This window comes from Argopecten irradians, chromosome 13 (assembly GCF_041381155.1).
Source record: "Argopecten irradians isolate NY chromosome 13, Ai_NY, whole genome shotgun sequence".
Classification (NCBI taxonomy): Eukaryota; Metazoa; Mollusca; class Bivalvia; order Pectinida; family Pectinidae; genus Argopecten; species Argopecten irradians.
Genome location: NC_091146.1, coordinates 8,410,244 through 8,423,440, shown reverse-complemented (window position 1 = coordinate 8,423,440; position 13,197 = coordinate 8,410,244).

Below are 13,197 nucleotides of genomic sequence, written 5' to 3'. Positions count from 1 at the left end.
AAGACAAAGTATAATTATAAGATTCACTATATTTGACTAAGTTTTGTTTTAATTTTACAAATACATTAATAATTATTTTACACCTGTTATAAACAGATGATTTTATTTAGTAAACTTGATTCTTTGCTCCAGGATTGGTAGGTTTAATAAAAGTGCATGTTATACTTTGAAAAATGAATCTTTCCATATTGAGGTTAAAACTGAACCATATGTTAATGATGTGACAAAATACGTCGTTGTTTAATTGATTAATCAGGTTAAGTGATTTTTCTATCAGAAAATAGAATACAGAACTAAATATGAAATAAACGTTAAATAGTATTAAGTTGATCAAGCTGGACATATACCAATAGCTCGAATGCTTTTCGTGTTATATAGCTTACTTAATGTGAATATTGTAAAGACAGGAAGAGGAGGTTTTTTCTTCTTCTAGATGTTAACATGTTTGCGTAACATGTTAAGGTTCATTGACATTTCTTACCTTCTAATGTTTTCTAAACAGCTGAGACTTTGAAAACGCAGTAAAACAACAAATGAATTAACGATTTTTTAATTCCGTTAGTAAAGCTGACGAATCATTCAGGATTTACAACAGAGCCGTCACAGAGACGTACAGGTAAACAAAATATTCATACGCGCGAAGGTCCCAGTCTATGGTCATATTAACAGTAGCTCTAGCAGCTTACGTCCTACATTTAACTTCAACACAAAGTCCAGTTTTATTCATATAATAACGTTTTATTTTGCCTGCTATATATAATAAGTACTATTCGTCATTCTATAATTATATGGCTATTTTTTACGATAATTATCTTATAGCAAAATGGAGTTATATTGGATTTAAAATTCATGTAATGATGCTAGATCGTTTTATACGAATAACTTATGCCCTGGGCGACATCCATGTATACACAGAGCTAGAGGCCATCCTGTCATGAAATGATTATTATACCACGCAGGGTTACCTATGGCAACGCAGCGATTTTTAAGACAGTTTTGTTTTAAATCTAACATGTTATTGCTGCTTGTTCCTAAAGTGTTCTATGTCTGCGACTCACTTTTAAAAATTGGTATTTATAATACACTAGTGTAATGATTTTACTCTAGTCCTTATTTCCATATCATTCTAGTGTCATAAGCTATGATACTCTAGTGTCATAATCTATATTAGTCTAGTATCATATCTATATTAGTCTAGTATCATATCTATATTAGTCTAGTATCATAAGCTATATTAGTCTAGTATCATATCTATATTAGTCTAGTATCATATCTATATTAGTCTAGTATCATATCTATATTAGTCTAGTGTCATATCTATGTTAGTCTAGTGTCATACCTATATTAGTCTAGTGTCATATATATATTAGTCTAGTGTCATATCAATATTAGTATAGTGCCATAGCTATGTTAGTCTAGTGTCATACCTATATTAGTCTAGTGTCATATCTATATAAGTCTAGTGTCATATCTATATTCGTCTAGTGTCATATCTATGTTAGTCTAGTGTCATATCTATATAAGTCTAGTGTCATATCTATATTAGTCTAGTGTCATATAAATATTAGTCTAGTGTCATAATCTATATTAGTCTAGTGTCATATCTATATTAGTCTAGTGTCATATCTATGTTAGTCTAGTGTCATACCTATATTAGTCTAGTGTCATATATATATTAGTCTAGTGTCATATCTATATTAGTATAGTGTCATACCTATATTAGTCTATAGTCATATCAATATTAGTCTAGTGTCATATCTATGTTAGTCTAGTGTCATATCTATATTAGTCTAGTGTCATATCTATGTTAGTCTAGTGTCACACCTATATTACTATAGTGTCATATCTATGTTAGTCTAGTATCATATCTATATTAGTCTAGTGTCATATCTATATTAGTCTATTATCATATCTATGTTAGTCTAGTGTCATATCTATATAAGTCTAGTGTCATATCTATGTTAGTCTAGTGTCATATCTATATTATTCTAGTGTCATATCTATGTTAGTCTAGAGTCATATCTATATTAGTCTAGTGTCATATCTATATTAGTCTATTATCATATCTATATAAGTCTAGTGTCATATCTATATAAGTCTAGTGTCATATCTATGTTAGTCTAGTGTCATATCTATATAAGTCTAGTGTCATATCTATGTTAGTCTAGAGTCATATCTATGTTAGTCTAGTGTCATACCTATATTATTCTAGTATCATATCTATGTTAGTCTAGTGTCATATCTATATAAGTCTATTATCATATCTATGTTAGTCTAGTGTCATATCTATATTATTCTAGTATCATATCTATGTTAGTCTAGTGTCATATCTATATGAGTCTAGTGTCATATCTATGTTAGTCTAGAGTCATATCTATGTTAGTCTAGTGTCATACCTATATTACTATAGTGCCATATCAATATTAGTCTAGTGTCATATCTATATTAGTATAGTGTCATATCTATATTAGTCTAGTGTCATATCTATATTCGTCTAGTGTCATATCTATATTCGTCTAGTGTCATATCTATATTCGTCTAGTGTCATATCTATGTTAGTCTAGTGTCATATCTATATTAGTCTAGTGTCATATATATATTAGTATAGTATCATATCTATATTAGTCTAGTATCATATCTATATTAGTCTAGTATCATATCTATATTAGTCTAGTGTCATATCTATGTTAGTCTAGTGTCATACCTATATTAGTCTAGTGTCATATATATATATTAGTCTAGTGTCATATCAATATTAGTATAGTGCCATAGCTATGTTAGTCTAGTGTCATACCTATATTACTATAGTGTCATATCTATATTCGTCTAGTGTCATATCTATGTTAGTCTAGTGTCATATCTATATAAGTCTAGTGTCATATCTATATTAGTCTAGTGTCATATAAATATTAGTCTAGTGTCATAATCTATATTAGTCTAGTGTCATATCTATATTAGTCTAGTGTCATATCTATGTTAGTCTAGTGTCATACCTATATTAGTCTAGTGTCATATATATATTAGTCTAGTGTCATATCTATATTAGTATAGTGTCATACCTATATTAGTCTATAGTCATATCAATATTAGTCTAGTGTCATATCTATGTTAGTCTAGTGTCATATCTATATTACTATGTTCATATCTATATTAGTCTAGTATCATATCTATATTAGTCTAGTGTCATATCTATGTTAGTCTAGTATATCTATGTTAGTCTAGTCTAGAGTCATATCAATATTAGTCTAGTGTCATATCTATGTTAGTCTAGTGTCATATCTATATTACTATAGTGTCATTTCTATATTAGTCTAGTATCATATCTATATTAGTCTAGTGTCATATCTATGTTAGTCTAGTGTCACATCTATATTACTATAGTGTCATATCTATGTTAGTCTAGTATCATATCTATATTAGTCTAGTGTCATATCTATATTAGTCTAGTGTCATATCTATGTTAGTCTAGTGTCATATCTATATTAGTCTAGTGTCATATCTATGTTAGTCTAGTGTCATATCTATATTAGTCTAGTGTCATATCTATATTAGTCTAGTGTCATATCTATGTTAGTCTAGTGTCATATCTATATTAGTCTAGTGTCATATCTATATTAGTCTAGTGTCATATCTATATTAGTCTAGTGTCATATCTATATTAGTCTAGTGTCATATCTATATAAGTCTAGTGTCATATCTATATTAGTCTAGTGTCATATCTATGTTAGTCTAGGTCATATCTATGTTAGTCTAGTGTCATATCTATTAGTTATGTCATACTATTAGTCTATTCAACTATATTAGTCTAGTGTCATATCTATATTAGTCTAGTGTCATATCTATATTAGTCTAGTGTCATATCTATATTAGTCTAGTGTCATATCTATGTTAGTCTAGTGTCATATCTATATTAGTCTAGTGTCATATCTATATTAGTCTAGTGTCATATCTATATTAGTCTAGTGTCATATCTATATTAGTCTAGTGTCATATCTATATTAGTCTAGTGTCATATCTATATTAGTCTAGTGTATCATATCTATATTAGTCTAGTATCATATATCTATATTAGTCTAGTGTCATATCTATATTAGTCTAGTGTCATATCTATATTAGTCTATAGTGTCATATCTATATTAGTCTAGTGTCATATATATATTTAGTCTGTCATATCTATATTAGTCTAGTGTCATATCTATATTAGTCTAGTGTCATATCTATATTAGTCTAGTGTCATATCTATATTAGTCTAGTGTCATATCTATATTAGTCTAGTGTCATATCTATATTAGTCTAGTGTCATATCTATATTAGTCTAGTGTCATATCTATGTTAGTCTAGTGTCATATCTATATTAGTCTAGTGTCATATCTATATTAGTCTAGTGTCATATCTATATTAGTCTAGTGTCATATCTATATTAGTCTAGTGTCATATCTATATTAGTCTAGTGTCATACATATATCTATGCATAATATAGTTAGTGTCATATCTATATTAGTCTAGTGTCATATCTATATTAGTCTAGTGTCATATCTATATTAGTCTAGTGTCATATCTATTTAGTCTAGTGTCATATCTATATGTAGTTAGTGTCATATCATATTGTCTAGTGTCATATATATTAGTCTAGTGTCATATCTATATTAGTCTAGTGTCATATCTATATTAGTCTAGTGTCATATCTATATTAGTCTAGTGTCATATCTATATTAGTCTAGTGTCATATCTATGTTAGTCTAGTGTCATATCTATATTAGTCTAGTGTCATATCTATATTAGTCTAGTGTCATATCTATATTAGTCTAGTGTCATATCTATATTAGTCTAGTGTCATATCTATATTAGTATAGTGTCATATCTATATTAGTCTAGTGTCATATCTATATTCGTCTAGTGTCATATCTATATTCGTCTAGTGTCATATCTATGTTAGTCTAGTGTCATATCTATATTAGTCTAGTGTCATATCTATATTAGTCTAGTGTCATATCTATATTAGTCTAGTGTCATATCTATATTAGTCATATATTTATGTCATATCTATGTTAGTCTAGTGTCATATCTATATTAGTCTAGTGTCATATCTATATTAGTCTAGTGTCATATCTATGTTAAGTCTAGTGTCATATCTATATTAGTCTAGTATCATATCTATGTTAGTCTAGTGTCATATCTATATTAGTCTAGTGTCATATCTATGTTAGTCTAGTGTCATATCTATATTATCATACTTTCTAGTGTCATATCTATGTTAGTCTAGTGTCATATCTATATTAGTCTAGTGTCATATCTATGTTAGTCTAGTGTCATATCTATATTAGTCTAGTGTCATATACTATATTAGTCTAGTGTCATATCTATATTAGTCTAGTGTCATATCATATCTATATTAGTCTAGTGTCATATCTATATTAGTCTAGTGTCATATCTATGTTAGTCTAGTGTCATATCTATATTAGGTCTAGTGTCATATCTATATTAGTCTAGTGTCATATCTATATAGTGTCTATTAGTGCATATCTATATTAGTCTAGTGTCATATCTATATTAGTCTAGTGTCATATCTATATTAGTCTAGTGTCATATCTATATTAGTCTAGTGTCATATCTATATAGTCTAGTGTCATATCTATTTAGTCTAGTGTCATATCTATATTAGTCTAGTGTCATATCTATATTAGTCTAGTGTCATATCTATATTAGTCTAGTGTCATATCTATATTAGTCTAGTGTCATATCTATATTAGTCTAGTGTCATATCTATATTAGTCTAGTGTCATATCTATATTAGTCTAGTGTCATATCTATATTAGTCTAGTCTATTAGTCTAGTGTCATATCTATATTAGTCTAGTGTCATATCTATATTAGTCATATAGTGTCATATCTATATTAGTCTAGTGTCATATCTATATTAGTCTAGTGTCATATCTATATTAGTCTAGTGTCATATCTATGTTAGTCTAGTGTCATATCTATATTAAGTCTAGTGTCATATCTATATTAGTCTAGTGTCATATCTAAACTTAGTCTAGTGTCATAATCTATATTAGTCTAGTGTCATATCTATATTTAGTCTAGTGTCATATCTATGTTAGTCTAGTGTCATACCTATATTAGTCTAGTGTCATATATATATTAGTCTAGTGTCATATCTATATTAGTCTAGTGTCATATCTATATTAGTCTAGTGTCATATCTATATTAGTCTAGTGTCATATCTATGTTAGTCTAGTGTCATATCTATATTAGTATAGTGTCATATCTATATTTAGTCTAGTATCATATCTATATATTAGTCTAGTGTCATATCTATGTTAGTCTAGTGTCAATAAATCATATCTATATTAGTCTAGTGTCATATCTATATTAGTCTAGTGTCATATCTATATTAGTCTATATATTAGTCATATCTATATTAGTCTAGTGTCATATCTATGTTAGTCTAGTGTCATATCTATATTACTATAGTGTCATTTCTATATTAGTCTAGTATCATATCTATATTAGTCTAGTGTCATATCTATGTTAGTCTAGTGTCATATCTATATTAAGTCTATAGTGTCATATCTATGTTAGTCTAGTATCATATCTATATTAGTCTAGCTGTCATAATACTATATAGTCTAGTGTCTATCTATGTTAGTCTAGTGTCTTATATTACTATGTTAGTCTAGTTAGTCATATCTATCCTAATATTAGTCTATCTATGATGTCATATCTATAAGTCTAGTCTAGTCATATATCTATTAAATATAGTCTAGTGTCATATCTATGTTAATCTATGTAATATCATATATCTCATCATATCTATGTTAGTCTAGTGTCATATCTATATAAGTCTAGCTGTCATAATTTATATTAGTCTAGTATCATATCTATATTAGTCTAGTGTCATATCTATGTTAGTCTAGTGTCATATCTATATTAGTCTAGTGTCATACCTATATTAGTCTAGTGTCATATCTATATAAGTCTAGTGTCATATCTATGTTAGTCTAGTGTCATATCTATATTAGTCTAGTGTCATATCTATGTTAGTCTAGTGTCATATCTATATTAGTCTAGTGTCATATCTATGTTAGTCTAGTGTCATATCTATGTTAGTCTAGTGTCATATCTATGTTAGTCTAGTGTCATACTATATTAGTCTAGTATCATATCTATGTAAGTCTAGTGTCATATCTATATTAGTCTAGTGTCATATCTATATTAGTCTAGTGTCATATCTATATTAGTCTAGTGTCATATCTATATTAGTCTAGTGTCATATCTATATTAGTCTAGTGTCATATCTATATTAGTCTAGTGTCATATCTATATTATTCTAGTATCATATCTATGTTAGTCTAGTGTCATATCTATATAAGTCTAGTGTCATATCTATGTTAGTCTAGAGTCATATCTATGTTAGTCTAGTGTCATACCTATATTATTCTAGTATCATATCTATGTTAGTCTAGTGTCATATCTATGTATAAGTCTTAGTGTCATATCTATATTAGTCTAGTGTCATATCTATGTTAGTCTAGTGTCATATCTATATAAGTCTAGTGTCATATCTATGTAAGTCTAGTGTCATATCTATATTAGTCTAGTGTCATATCTATGTTAGTCTAGTGTCATATCTATATTAGTCTAGTGTCATATATCTATATTAGTCTAGTGTCATATCTATATTAGTCTAGTGTCATATCTATATTAGTCTAGTGTCATATCTATATTAGTCTAGTGTCATATCTATATTAGTCTAGTGTCATATCTATATTAGTCTAGTGTCATATCTATATTAGTCTAGTGTCATATCTATGTTAGTCTAGTGTCATATCTATATTAGTCTAGTGTCATATATATATATTAGTCTAGTGTCATATCTATATTAGTCTAGTGTCATATCTATATTAGTCTAGTGTCATATCTATATTAGTCTAGTGTCATATCTATATTAGTCTAGTGTCATATCTATATTAGTCTAGTGTCATATCTATATAAGTCTAGTGTCATATCTATATTAGTCTAGTGTCATATAAATATTAGTCTAGTGTCATAATCTATATTAGTCTAGTGTCATATCTATGTTAGTCTAGTGTCATACCTATATTAGTCTAGTGTCATATATATATTAGTCTAGTGTCATATCTATATAAGTATAGTGTCATACCTATATTAGTCTAGTGTCATATCAATATTAGTCTAGTGTCATATCTATAGTACTATAGTGTCATATCTATATTAGTATAGTGCCATATCTATATTAGTCTAGTGTCATATCTATGTTAGTCTAGTGTCATACCTATATTACTATAGTGTCATATCTATGTTAGTCTAGTATCATATCTATATTAGTCTAGTGTCATATCTATATTATTCTAGTATCATATCTATGTTAGTCTATTGTCATATCTATATAAGTCTAGTGTCATATCTATGTTAGTCTAGTGCCATATCTATGTTAGTCTAGTGTCATACCTATATTACTATAGTGCCATATCAATATTAGTCTAGTGTCATATCTATATTAGTATAGTGTCATATCTATATTAGTCTAGTGTCATATCTATATTCGTCTAGTGTCATATCTATGTTAGTCTAGTGTCATATCTATATTAGTCTAGTGTCATATAAATATTAGTCTAGTGTCATATCTATATTAGTATAGTGTCATACCTATATTAGTCTAGTGTCATACCTATATTACTATAGTGTCATATCTATATTAGTCTAATGTCATATCTATATTCGTCTAGTGTCATTTCTATGTTAGTCTAGTGTCATACCTATATTACTATAGTGTCATACCTATATTAGTCTAGTGTCATACATATATTACTATAGTGTCATATCGATATTAGTCTAGTGTCATATCTATATTAGTATAGTGACATACCTATATTAGTCTAGTGTTATATCTATATTAGTCTAGTGTCATATCTATGTTAGTCTAGTGTCATACCTATATTACTATAGTGTCATACCTATATTAGTCTAGTGTCATACCTATATTACTATAGTGTCATACCTATATTAGTCTAGTGTGATATCTATATTAGTCTAGTGTTATACCTATATATATACTATAGTGTCATACCTATATTAGTCTAGTGTCATACCTATATTAGTATAGTGCCATATCTATGTAAGTCTAGTGTCATACCTATATTACTATAGTGTCATACCTATATTAGTCTAGTGTCATATCTATATTAGTCTATTGTCATATCAATATTAGTATAGTGCCATATCTATGTTAGTCTAGTGTCATACCTATATTACTATAGTGTCATATAAATATTAGTCTAGTGTCATATCTTTATTAGTCTAGTGTCATATCTATATAAGTCTAGTGTCATATCTATGTTAGTCTAGTGTCATATCTATATTAGTATGTGCCATATCTATGTTAGTCCAGTGTCATACCTATATTACTATAGTGTCATATAAATATTAGTCTAGTGTCATATCTATATTAGTCTAGTGTCATATCTATATTAGTCTAGTGTCATAATTTATATTAGTCTAGTGTCATATCTATATTAGTCTAGTGTCATATCTATATTAGTCTAGTGTCATAATTTATATTAGTCTAGTGTCATATCTATGTTAGTCTAGTGTCATATCTATGTTAGTCTAGTGTCATATCTATGTTAGTCTAGTGTCATATCTATGTTAGTCTAGTGTCATATCTATATTAGTCTAGTGTCATATCTATGTTAGTCTAGTGTCATATAAATATTAGTCAAGTGTCATAATCTATATTACTATAGTGTCATATAAATATTAGTCTAGTGTCATATCTATGTTAGTCTAGTGTCATAATCTATGTTAGTCTAGTGTCATATCTATGTTAGTCTAGTGTCATATAAATATTAGTCTAGTGTCATACCTATATTAGTCTAGTGTCATAATCTATGTTAGTCTAGTGTCATATCAATACTAGTCTAGTGTCATAATCTATATTAGTATGTGCCATATCTATGTTAGTCCAGTGTCATACCTATATTACTATAGTGTCATATAAATATTAGTCTAGTGTCATATCTATATTAGTCTAGTGTCATATCTATATTAGTCTAGTGTCATAATTTATATTAGTCTAGTGTCATATCTATATTAGTCTAGTGTCATATCTATATTAGTCTAGTGTCATAATTTATATTAGTCTAGTGTCATATCTATGTTAGTCTAGTGTCATATCTATGTTAGTCTAGTGTCATATCTATATTAGTCTAGTGTCATATCTATGTTAGTCTAGTGTCATATAAATATTAGTCTAGTGTCATATCTATGTTAGTCTAGTGTCATATAAATATTAGTCTAGTGTCATATCTATATTAGTCTAGTGTCATATCTATATTAGTCTAGTGTCATATCTATATTAGTCTAGTGTCATAATTTATATTAGTCTAGTGTTATACCTATATTAGTCTAGTGTCATAATCTATATTAGTCTAGTGTCATACCTATATTAGTCTAGTGTCATAATCTATGTTAGTCTAGTGTCATACCTATATAAGTCTAGTGTCATATCTATATTAGTATAGTGCCATATCTATATTAGTCTAGTGTCATATCTATATTAGTCTAGTGTCATATCTATATTCGTCTAGTGTCATATCTATATTAGTCTAGTGTCATATCTATATTAGTCTAGTGTCATAATTTATATTAGTCTAGTGTCATACCTATATTAGTCTAGTGTCATAATCTATGTTAGTCTAGTGTCATATCTATATTAGTCTAGTGTCATATCTATATTAGTCTAGTGTCATAATTTATATTAGTCTAGTGTCATACCTATATTAGTCTAGTGTCATAATCTATGTTAGTCTAGTGTCATACCTATATTAGTCTAGTGTCATAATCTATGTTAGTCTAGTGTCATACCTATATAACTCTAGTGTCATATCTATGTTAGTCTAGTGTCATATCTATATTAGTCTAGTGTCATAATCTATGTTAGTCTAGTTTCATGTCTATGTTAGTCTAGTGTCATATCTATTTTAGTCTTATGTCATAATCTATATTACTCTAGTGTCATAACTTATATTACTCTGATATCATAACTTATAATACTCTGCTGTCATAATATATTTCACTCTTAAGTCATAATATATACTACCTAACATTTTAGTAGATGAACGTACTATTATATGTGCTGATTATTCTTAATTATACATTTCGTTAGGTACACAATCGTAAAGAATTTGTATGTGTCTAAGCAACTCGCCAGACCGGATAAAAGTCTGTTTTAGACCCATAAATATTCCAGTTGATGTCACTTACACTGTGTGTAACGAGTCTATCCCATTGATGACCCTTGCAATTAAATAACTGCAAAATGACTCGTAACATAAACAATTTTTACCTCATTGAACGACTTGAATACGTTGTTAATCCCTACCTGTTTAACTTTGCATTTACAAATGGTCATCTGCGCTATTATTGCCAAATAAAGTGTTACATGTAAAACTAGATGTGGCGGGGACCAGCATATAAGGCTAATATAACCAGTTTTCCGGATTATATAGATTTTGAACACATAAAAGCTGATAAGGAAATGCCATAAACGCCGGGAAAGACAAGTGTCTGGATTAGACAAGTGTCTGGATTATGCTGGATTAGACAAGTGTCTGGATTAGTCTGGATTAAACAAGTGTCTGAATTAGTCTGGATTAGACAAGTGTCTGGATTAGACAAGTGTCTGGATTAGACAAGTGTCTGGATAAGACAAGTGTCTGGATTAGACAAATGTATGGATTAGACAAGTGTCTGGATTAGTCTGGATTAGACAAGTGTCTGGATTAGTCTGGATTAGACAAGTGTCTGAATTAGACAAGTGTCAGTATTGTCACATTAATGGATTGCTACAATCAGTCATTTTCATCTGGGAATATTTAGAGATTGACCCTTTGGTCGATTTTATGGGGTGATGAATTGAGTTGCTCTTGAAACAAAATGAATGAACTGCGAATTTGTTTCAAGAGCAACTCAATTCATCACCCCATGATATCAAAGCAAGATTCAATCCTTATATTTCAATTCAAATGAGATATTTTTAATTAAAAAAAATTGCGAGTATCTGAGCTTGCGGAAGTCTACAAAGAGAGACGTAAGAAAATAGTGCGTCATTACAATACAACTACTGTAATTAAAATAAATAGCACAAATAGTACAGTTTGCCACACATTTTATCTGTATTTAGAAATAATTGTATAATCAATGTCATCCACACTTATGATTGAATTCTTCTTCGGTAAGCAATGCTGCTCGACTCGAACAATAAACACGAGACATTTAAACGATAAAAAGACAGGCCCAATCAAAGCATTTATGAAACGTTATGCGTATAACAGGCATAATGACTTTGGCCTACAACATCCCCACGGCCAAAAATAATTAAAAAGATCACGTTAGCAAAACAAATGCTAAATGTTTTAAAATTGTAGAAATCTGTCCGTAACATTTACTTTTTTTAAACCATCGCTGTTTAGATCTACTCAACTAGGCCTAGGCCGAGCAAGAAGCTACGTCATCCTTGATAAAAATAGGTCTAGTTAAAATGCTTTCTTGCGCGAAGACCGATGTTAAGAGCAAGTTCATAAGCAAATGAAACAGGATTTTTAAGTAGTTTCATTAAGTCCAACTTCAGTGGAAATTGAAATATAACAATATGGTGGTAATTAAACAACTTCAAGATATTATAACTATCGGAAAACACTTATCTTTTATATATATCGTCTATGATTTTTAATTTTATCAGTTTAAATTATTAAGAACTTTAGAAATACCTAGCGCACGAGAAAGTAAACACATCAGAGACCATCAGTCATTGTAACTGTCATACATGGTTTACTTTAGATGTCATAGCTGCTGTCAAATGAGGCTATCACAAACAGCAATGTCATTTGTGATGTGTACTTTGTTTAACATACGAACTTGGGTTATTTGCCTTGATAATATTATAATGACTTCGTGGTAGATTTTCATAAACTATGTTTGCTTTGGGAAAAAACATGTTTGATCTTTTATTTACTTGAAGGACATAGACCGCTAAATATAACATTTTGTTTTAGGTCGTGGCACCAGTTTGATATCGTTTTAATTTGCATTACTATAAATCACACCTCTGGTGCAGAAATCGGCGTGTAATTTGTTTTATATAAGTTTTAAGAATTAACAAAAAAAAAAAAAAAAA